The sequence below is a fragment of the Anoplophora glabripennis genome, unplaced genomic scaffold (assembly GCF_000390285.2).
Source record: "Anoplophora glabripennis isolate ALB-LARVAE unplaced genomic scaffold, Agla_2.0 scaffold18, whole genome shotgun sequence".
In the NCBI taxonomy this organism is placed as follows: Eukaryota; Metazoa; Arthropoda; class Insecta; order Coleoptera; family Cerambycidae; genus Anoplophora; species Anoplophora glabripennis.
The window spans coordinates 741,666-752,302 of NW_019416221.1; positions in this window are offsets into that span (position 1 = coordinate 741,666).

The following is a 10,637-nucleotide window of genomic DNA, read 5'->3' on the forward strand; positions in this document are numbered from 1 at the left end:
GATTTCGATAGGAAATGATGGGGAGAGACCCTGATCCAAATCCGGATCGTGCTTAGGAATCGAGCCAATTGTTGTGTTATGAAGGCAGCGATTGTGCATTGTGCAATTATGTGCAAGAAATTGGTGGATGTGCCAAGAGGCTGGCACAGGTTGGGGTCTCGAGTAATTAATGTTTTGATTTATTGGAAATACTACGTTTAGAAGATTCTATTCAACAAAAACAGGAAAAAACACATACAAACCTAACATTCTTTTTTTTTTTAATCAAACAAACAATTTTGCAGAACTTCAATTTTGATTTACGCCGCCACTTTTGTGTCAAAGACCTCTTACATGGACTTAATTTAGCTGAATTATATTAGTATCACTACGTAAAGCATATAGATGCACATTTAGAAATGTTTCTACTCTTATTCATCATTCAACCACTTAAGCAGCCAATGGGTACTAGATATATTAAATTAATCTAAAACAACAAAACAGTAACATAATTAAATCGAGAATAGTTTAAATTTAAGCAGAATCCGATCCTGTTCCGAATGCTTTCGAAGGGCAACGGAAATTAGCCCTCCACTGTTCAGATAAAATGCCATATTGCCGCTTCCGAACAGTCGCTACTGCTAGTTGTCTTCACACCTGGTATGATATAACGGGATGGTAAGCGGGTAGTTAGGTAAATAGTTAATATTAAATGAATCGTGCAAAAAGTATTAATTTTTTAGTATAGTCTCCGATTTCAATTGAAAAACCAAGAGGTTAGAAGTTTGTAACAGGCTAGGCATTGAAATATTTGAAAAACTTGTTCCCATATTTATTCAGCCATACCCATATACAGGTCTAGTCGCCCAATTGAAGAAGGAACCCGCGGTCAAATGCGGCACAAACACAGCCGCATTGGGCGACCTGGCCATAAATTCAGTTGTCGGCAAATGAACCAGCAGTGCAGTGCAGCAATGCGGAATTTGGTGTTATTCAGATAATTTTAATTTATTATAGGCACCTTCTATTAATCATATAATAGAAATTTTCTACACATTATATACAAATTATTATAACTTTTTACCTTTAGCAGAAAAATTTTTTAGGGACGCCTATTAAACTCATTAAATTTTATTACTAGGCGTTTTTATACATGTTCAATTGACTTCGGAAAGACTGTAGCACTAGATAATGTTTTAATGTTCCTCCATCTAAAAAATATAGAGACTTTGAAATAACATCGCACAAAGTCTTTATTTGCTTTTTGTTCCGCATTGTATATATTTTGACGTACTCCTTTATTTTTACTGAAGTCTCTAATGGCATTCATTTACTGTTTGAATTTACTTTCGCGAACTTATGGGGGTCATCATCACTTTTAGATTTTTGTTAACATATTCATTAAAAATGCCCTCTGAAATATATGAAGCTGCTAGCTGAGATTGAGAAAAATATTAGGGCGGATCGAATTTTCATTTTGGTTCCGTTCACCTTAATACTTGGCAGATCTTCTATGTTTACCTGGATGTCTCTTAAATTGATAGGTTAATATCGACCCACACTGTACCATTCACAAAACAGTTTACACAATCTACATAAACCGTTAAAAATTTATGTATTTTATTTTGAAACATAGAAGCTAAGCCAAATTCTGAAAATACGCATTTTTATTTTAATCACCTACGAGGATATGATCCCGGAAATCAAGACACTTGCGCGTAGGAAAGAAACTATGTTAGTGTTTTGTAAATCTCTAAGTCTTTGAAAGCTGTAACCTGTATTCAATACGAGAATATATTGAGGAAGTCTGGGCAGCCTATTAGTCAGAATTCAATACAGATCTTGACTGATTTTATGAGACAATTCTTCGTTCTTTCTCTTTATTCAAGACAGTATGCACATCATAATATAAGACAAATTCTATCATAATTTACTTTTAGTGGCTTTTAGACAGGTTTAAAAATTATAGAGCAGCAAAAAGTGGCAGTGTTAAAATTGATGCCCCGAGACATTTACCTCAATATTTTTAGGCAGAGCGATTTTCTTTGGCAGCTACAGAACACTCGTTGAAGGTTAGATTTGTACGTGCTGCAGGAAGTTGGAATTTCTTGGAGTAGTGCCACTTTCAGTACCCAGCAACAATATTTTTTAGGAATTTCAAGCGGTTTTACGCACAAAAACCGTAAAATTTCGTATCTTACAGCTGGAAAGTTTAAACTAGTTGATCAATTTAGAAAATCTCGTCAAAAAATTGTAAATGTAAATAAGTTGTTGATTCATCGCTTGTAAAACTCATGTTAGTATCATTATTTATTGAAATTTCGCTTTGGATATTTTCTTGTAGATCAATAACCCTGTATATTTGAATCCACTTGAATCGAACATATTTAAAAATTATCCATAAAATGTAAAGCAATTGTATGATTTCTAAGTATATGTTAGAAAACTACATATATTTTTAGCACGTTTTTTTTCCTGCAAACACGTGTTGTGAATTGTGGACTAATGCCAAATAGGTACAATATATTAAAAGCAATAAGTGCTCCTGGAATAACATATTCGAGATATAAAGGACTTATCATCACAGAAATTATTTTAAAAATGCACATGCAAATAAATTGTTCTAGAAATAACATTTTATAAATATCTATACAGGGACTTCTAAGAAGGAACAAACAAATAGTACAGATGCCAATGTACTGTATAACATAATTGGAATTCGTTCCTTTTTTAAATTTTAATTTAAAATGTTTACAACAGACACATATTATGTAGATTAAAAAATTTACTCCATGTTCCTAGCGTACTATAATCGGAAAATGGACCTTAATTTTTTCCCAAATTAGAACAAAATGTGTTTACTTCTTCTAAATGTATTTCAAACATAAAAAAACAAGATTATGGCCTTAATTAAAGTCATGTTTGTTTCCTTGGCAACACCGACAATTCTTGACCACTGTTGTGTTTATTAAACAAAGGTAGGGTCTAGTTGATGTAAATAAAATAAAATACATACGTTCCAGTAGCAGCAGCAGCCAAATTGTTGCTTTAATCTTAAAACTAACATAAACCACAAGCTGATGGTTTATTTTACCGTTGCATAAATTAAATTGTTTGTATTTGAATCTAACGATGATTTAATTGAATGTGCCTGGCTAGTATTTGTATTCACGACAAAAAATCAAAAGGTTAATAAAAAGAGAGCTTTTAAACAATATCACCTAATTATCTTATAGTGTGATTATTGTCCTATTGTCAGTAAAGTCACCCCATTTTCGATTGTATCAAATGTAATAAATAATGAAAAAAGTGATGTTCCCAAAAAGAACTCATTAACAATTTTCTATGTAGTTTTGATGATAGTATTTAATAAAATTATGTTTGATAATGAAAGTGGGAATTTTTCGTAAATTTTATTTAGAAATTATTAACTAAGTTTATGTAAAACAACAACCCTCATAATAATTTTATGAAAAATTTTATCTGATTATTTCTTATATACAGGGTGTAGGTATCTAAATAACACCGAAAAAATGCAATAGGCGATTCTGATGAAAATTAATGTTTGGTATAAAATAAAAAAAAAACTCTCCTGAAAAGTTATGCCCCTCCAAAAATTAAAAAAAATAGTTTTTTTATATCTTCCATGTATATCAAGCTAAAGAAACCAAACTTGGTGAACATCTGTTAAAAAACTACTTTTTAAAATTTTTTCAACCCTGAAGTATTTTTGTAAGGGGTTGAAATAATTAACCCCTATGACAATTTTTTTTCGATAACATTTTTTCCTTTTAAAAAATATGTCTAAAAAGCCCTATTCATTTACTAACTTTTTAAGGTCTTCATGTTTTTTCGAAAAGTTAAGGATATATGAGAAAAAAAAAATGTATTGCAATGCATTTTTAAAAAGATGAGCTGTTTAACGCGGGTGTATTTTGCCGAAAGATCTAGTGGCCTGTGCTTTGCAATGGAATCCTTAGAAACAAATGTCAATGTCATTTATTGTTACTGCTTCTTACTCTTCCACAAGTTTTTTGATTTTGTGCAGAAAATATTAGCTGAAAACCAAAAATATGGTTAACTTTTCAGTTTTTTCCAAAAATTTTATACCGAAGGTCCCTATTAATTTTCATCAGAGAATGTAACAAGTAAATTTGCATTAAACAAATAATTTTGAACTTTTATCACTTTTATAAATCAATTAAAATGTAAACTCATATGAAAACTCGTAATCTAATAAGTTAGTTAATTCTTGTGCGTACATTTTATTTACATTTATGTGGAAAAACCATGGTAAATGCGCAAAATTTACTAAATCGTAATAATAATATTTCTTACTAATATTTATGTAGTGTTTTGTTCTAAACTGAATAAAAATTTGTGATTTACATGTTTAAAGAAGTTGCAAATTCATATCTACAGCATTTTTTCGTAATCGAAATACAAATAAAAGCAATTCCACTCGATTTTAGAGCGCATTTCGTGCATTCACAGCTCGCGAGCATCTTTCTGCGCCGTCTAAAAATAACCCAATGAAATTCAAGACTCGGATTGTTTTTTCTATCCGCACTCCGTTATTTTTAGTACCCCGCTTTTATCTCTTAAACCTCTCCAACCCCATCGCAAAACGCAAGCCCCCCGCAAGAAACCCTATGCGAGCACCGTTTCTGTGTTAAATAAGCTCATCAGCAAGCGAAGGCGAGGAAGCTGTTAGCTACACTTTGGGGGGTTGCCCAAAGCTGCGAAGAGCAGTGCAAAAGTGGAATGAACTTACGTACAAACTGTCGCACTTTCGATCCGGGTTGCCAATGGTCCAGAGTTAATAGTTGAAAGGCCGGCGGATGACTAATTGTGCCTGAGCGTAGTCGCTGGTCGGCGTCGCGGCGCACGACGCCGACGCTTACCGCGCAGCCACGTCTTACTCAGTATTTTGATGTTTGCGTTTAGTATCCGAATCTGAACGCCTACTTGTTAAATAAATGACAATCATGTTTGATTTGGGTGGCACTCACGGGTGTTTGTCAGATTTGTAATGATGGTGACTAACCTGGATTGAGTCACTGGGCAATTCTGTGGGAGATTCGAGCAAATGCTTCAGGCTAGAGCCAGTAAAGTTCTGTTATCGAAACTACTGTAACAATTTACCGAGGCAGGGGCGTGCCTTGAAATTTTCCGTGACTATAATAACACCAACACACAAAAAAAGTGGTTTGACCCAATAAGCTTTATGTACACCAATGCAGAAAATTGAAGGGTCAAAAAAATTTCCGAAATGAAATTAAAATTAAAGTTGATAACCCAAACTATCATTTCGACCCCCATTCATACCGTTTTTTAAAACAAATTTCTAATTAATTTTTGTGCAATCTGTAATCACTTAAAAAACAGTTTTTTTTCAAAACTACCCTTTTTCTTTTCTGAAAAAAATATTCATAAATTTGTTTAATTAATTATTAATTATTAATTATTAATTTGCGTTGCGTTGCGTTGCATTAATTATTTGCGGTAAAAATGTGAGAAAACTAAAAAATTTTTTTTTAGTCATTTCATGAATATTACTCTTTTTTCCCTGTTTTTTAAAATGCATGTAAAATTTGAAAAAAAAACAAATTAAAAAAAATCCCATCTGCGTCTACGCCTATGAGACGTTACACTTATATGCAAAATACTGTAATATATTTTAGGTATACAGGGTATTTTTAAATTATGTGCCACATATTATGACGTCAATTCAGAGGACAAAAATAAATGCTCGAGTCTTACATGTCTTAGCTCAGGCTGCCAGATTACTGGGTGTCCAATTTTTAAATTTCGGTTGTATTATATTCTCATGTTCCTTGAAGGTGATTCTTAGAATAAAATAATTGTTTATACGTATTTTGACATACATCCTCAGTCATTGATTTTGCGTTGCATTATTATTATTGTTATTTCTGTTTGTCTCAATATTAAATATTTTATTCTGTATTACTTTGTTTGAAAAACTTAACTATTTCACATGTAATGAATCCAAAAGAAGTCATTTTTCTCAAAAACCAAGCATTTCCTTTAAAAATATACATTTTTTCTGTAGAATAAACCGCAATGTAAAAAAATATATTCATTTTTAAAAATTTCCAGTGGCATAGAAATTATATTAAAAATAAGGACAATCAGAGCCCCTTACGGACGCCTATGATTGATCTATTTTCACAATAGCTGTAAAATCGATGGAGCGTTTAATTTGTACACTTCATACTAGATATAAAACAAATGGCTTTCATAATTTCAGAAAAAATAAATAAAAACCAAACAAAATTTTTTTTTCAAGATCTTATATCTTTAAAAGGAAGCCTGTGGAAGAAACGGTGTAAACTTCAAATTATTATTATTTTGACGAGATCTATCGATGGTTGAAGTGCTAATCATAAAAAATGAATCACTCTGTGATATTTGTAGTTATTTATTTCCTCTTAAGAAAGGCCTATTTTTCAAAATTCCTTCTTTCCGCATGATATGAAATAAAAGATAAAGTTAGATTTCAGTAGATATAATTAAATATTATATAAAAACATTTGTATTTTATTAACATTTATTTATAGATCAAATATTTTTTTAATTTTCAAAGCAATTAAAAATATACACTTTTGTTAAATGTGTATTTTGTCATATTTTGAATAAGGACAACTTCAAATCAGAAAAACGTGTACTACAAGCAGTCTGTCTTCTGGATTTCTTCATCTTGAACTATCCCCATCTGTTGTTCAAAGACGAAATTAGTTTGTAATGTTAATAACAGTTCAGCCGTTGTGTGGCGACACTGCTCAGCTGTATTCTTATGCACATATGGTACTTATGCCAGCTTATTTATATTTTGAACACTTTTACCCATAGTTCCATTCATTACTATGTGCTTTTTCAACATAAATATGCTGAACCAGTAAACTTTGAGTTAAAGAATTCTTCAGTTGCTCCAAAACAACATAGTCCACTACAACAGTTACAGGGCCATCTATTTGCAGCAAAGATTACTGGTATATATAATCAGATTTCTACAGTTTCTCTTATTTCTCAACAATGGAAGTTTTGAGATATATGTGTAGATTGATCCACTTGTACCACAAATTAGCAAAATGTATAATAACACTAACCTTGTGTAATGATAAGTGCTTGCATTTTTAAACAAATATCAAAGAAACTATGTATGGTATACGCAACACGATATATAAACAGTAATTATTAAATATATTAAATTAACTGAAATTTGCAGATACTGCACGTGAAGGCGCAAATTTTTAAATAACAAATATAGACTGGGCCTTATTTTCCATTTTTCAGTAAGATATGAATCTGGAAATTCAGAAGGCTATTAGATAGTTAATTAGAGTATTAGAATGATAAAACCTTACCATCCCCTGACTATAAAAACGTGTTTTTTCATAGAATAAAATCTACAGATTGATATTTGTTATACACATCTCAAAACATTTCATTGATGTTTCAAAATAAAATACAAACTATTCGCTCGTTTGCCACCAATATGGTGAACTTGATATCTATTACAATATACGCTGAAACAGTCAATAATAGGATTCCTAGAAAAAAAGGAATGTCAGTGTCTACACAATTGTATACGTAATGGTTATTTGCGAATTGTTAACAAGCAAAACGTTTAAAGCTAAACTTAAAATGCGTATCATTGTTTTATCATTGATTGATTTATCACCTTGATTTATTTACTCTTCACGTATTTATAAATACCCTGTATAATTCGCAAATTGTCAATTAGTGCAATTTAAAAACATCGAGAATTAGTCTAAATTCATACACTAATCTTAAAGTTAACAAAATGGTACCATCTCCGCAGATCCAAATGGAAATTGTTAGCAAGTGAAAAGCAAATACAATTGTGTGTTCATTATTTATCGTACCATTATTACGATATGCGACTGTTGACACGAGCCTATTGTAGAGATATTATTAGCAGAGGTTAAATTAATATTTTTTATGTATTTGTAGAGAATTATTTAATTGTTGGGGTGCTAACACAATCTGTAATGGATATAAAAAAATTATTCAGTATTGGAAAATCTAAAATATGTACGTGTACATTAGATTCTTGTTAAACATATACAAGGTCATCGGTAGAGTGGTTTAATCTCTCAAAAATTGTTATAAATAAATTGTTGCTAGTTGGTTAAACTACTATCTGCTTCCCAAAAACAATATACCTTCTCCACAGTTATAAAACATGTTTTCTGTATCCACTTCAGTGTTTTTTATCACTTTCCTTTCATTTTATGTTCTAGGAAGCCTTGACTTGCTGACAATTTTCTTTCTATAAATCTGGTTTTGAAAAGAAGATAATTTGATATTTAGATAGGTACATCAGGATTGTCCACACATTTTAGTTTACAGTAAAATAGTATTAATTAATGACATAAATTAGTAAATCAAAATATGGAAAATAAACGGAAAGGGGAAAAAACGATACCAAAAGTAACGACAATCGCCTAATTTTCTGTTCCAAAATCCCAGTACAAATAAATTGCTTTAGACAACATTGTTTTCGTTTTTCAGACTTACCATCGCTTTATGAAACCAATAATTTTATCTCTGTTTGACTAAAACTCATCAAAAATAACCCTCAACAACCAAAATGCAATAAATAATCTATTAATATCGACAGAATTATATTTTCAATCCAATAACACCTAATAACGAAAAGCACATTTATTTGGAATCTGTTTACAATCCACCTGATAACGCAGGTATGGGCTGAAGAGCGGTGCACGTGATTGTAACGTGTTCATTTTATTAAGCCATGCTCCCATTTTCGGCCATATTAGAAGCTCACCAAAGTACAGTAATGGAAAAACACTATTACTGAATGATTTTTCACTTTTCTAGAAAACTGTTTAACTCTTATTCCTAGCTGCAAATAATTTGGATAAAAGTCAGGAAGATATTCTAGCCACGATAGACTAATTAATATATTTTTGCATTTTAAGAAAGCCATTTGTCACGGGACTCTTTTATGTAATTCCATAATTATTCCTGTGGGCCTTTTTTCGATTGCTTGAGCATTTTCAATGAGTTTTAAACCAAAATTTGACTTTTGACATGATGAAAACTACTGGTTCTGAACTGTGAATTCTAATAAATACAGTGCTTTATTTATTTTTCCTAATAGGCTATTGATTATATCCATAAAAACAGGGACTATGACATTCAAGCAATTTTATTGCATGATTCGTTCAAAGGGTCATTTTAGATGAAAAAACCGCGGAATGCTATTAAATTAGAGGGAGGAAATTGGAGGTACGGGTGAAAATGCACCCGTTTCAGTTTTTTAATTGTAGCTCGAAAACGAAGCAAAATTTCGCTATAGTTCATAGGAAAAATTATTTATTTCAAAAATTGAAATTTTTATTTTAAAATTTGTATTAGAACATTATTTGAGGTTATAAACAGATTTGTTTAATAAAAATGATAAATAATGGTATTTCTCTCTTGAGTATTTTCTTGTTTTTTAAATTTATGAGCACCCTGTGTATCTATTCTAAGACGTTTGTATGACAATCTCATTCGAGGGTCAAAACTTTTTATAAAGAGTAACATTTTTCGATAAAGTCAAAAACAAAAGAGTTTCTCCTTTTGTTAACTACATCCGTGGACACACTGTATATACAATATTAATAAACTTTATTGTACTTAAATTTTCAAGTTTTTACTAAATTATTTTATTAAAAAAGTAAAAAAATCAAAAAATCTTATTTTTTGCTTTCTTTAAAATTGTTTAGGTTATTAACGATTTTTTACATAAAATTTTTCTTTTACATTTTTTAAATAAGCCATTTCGATGAGAAATTCAATTTTCTACAAAATTTTTCCTATGAACTATACCGAAATTTTGCTTCGTTTTCGTGCTATATTTAAAAAACTGCAAAAGTGCTTTTTCACCCTTATCTTCAATTTCAACCCTCTAATTTAATAGCACCCCGTGATTTTTTCATTTTTAATGACCCTTCGAACAAGTCATGCGATGAAAATCATTGAACGTCTTATTTCCTTCCTTTTTTGCAAAAAATGAGAATTAAAATGTATAAACGCAACGAAAATCGAAAATTTGGCTAAGTTTGAGCGGCCATATATCAGTCAATTTTCATCCTAAAATACTTTACAACCCCTTATTTTCGCTGGGAAATTCAATTTTCTAAATAATTTTTCCTGTGAATTATAGCGAAATTTTGCTTCGTTTTCGAGCTACAATTAAAAAACTGAAAGGGGTACATTTTCACCCCTATCTCCAATTTCCACCTAATTTAATAGCACTCAGCAGTTCTTTCATCTAAAATGACCCATAGTTTCTTTTAAAATCCTGTATTCAATAGCCTATAACAGGGGTCGGCAAGTAATTTTATTATTATAATATAATTATTTTTTTATTTTAATTTGGACTCAAATTTAATCTGCTTACTAACCATTAAGAACTCACACACTCACACCATTGTAAAATACTAAAAAAATGATAAGATTGGCACTTAAATGTAAAAAAACATTTTTTAAATAATTTATTTGAGTAATTTATACTTTCAAAAAATTTTGGCGGTCCAGTATTTTACCTTCCGCGGTCCGGACCTGGACCGCGGTCCGCCAGTTGCCGACCCTTGGCCTAT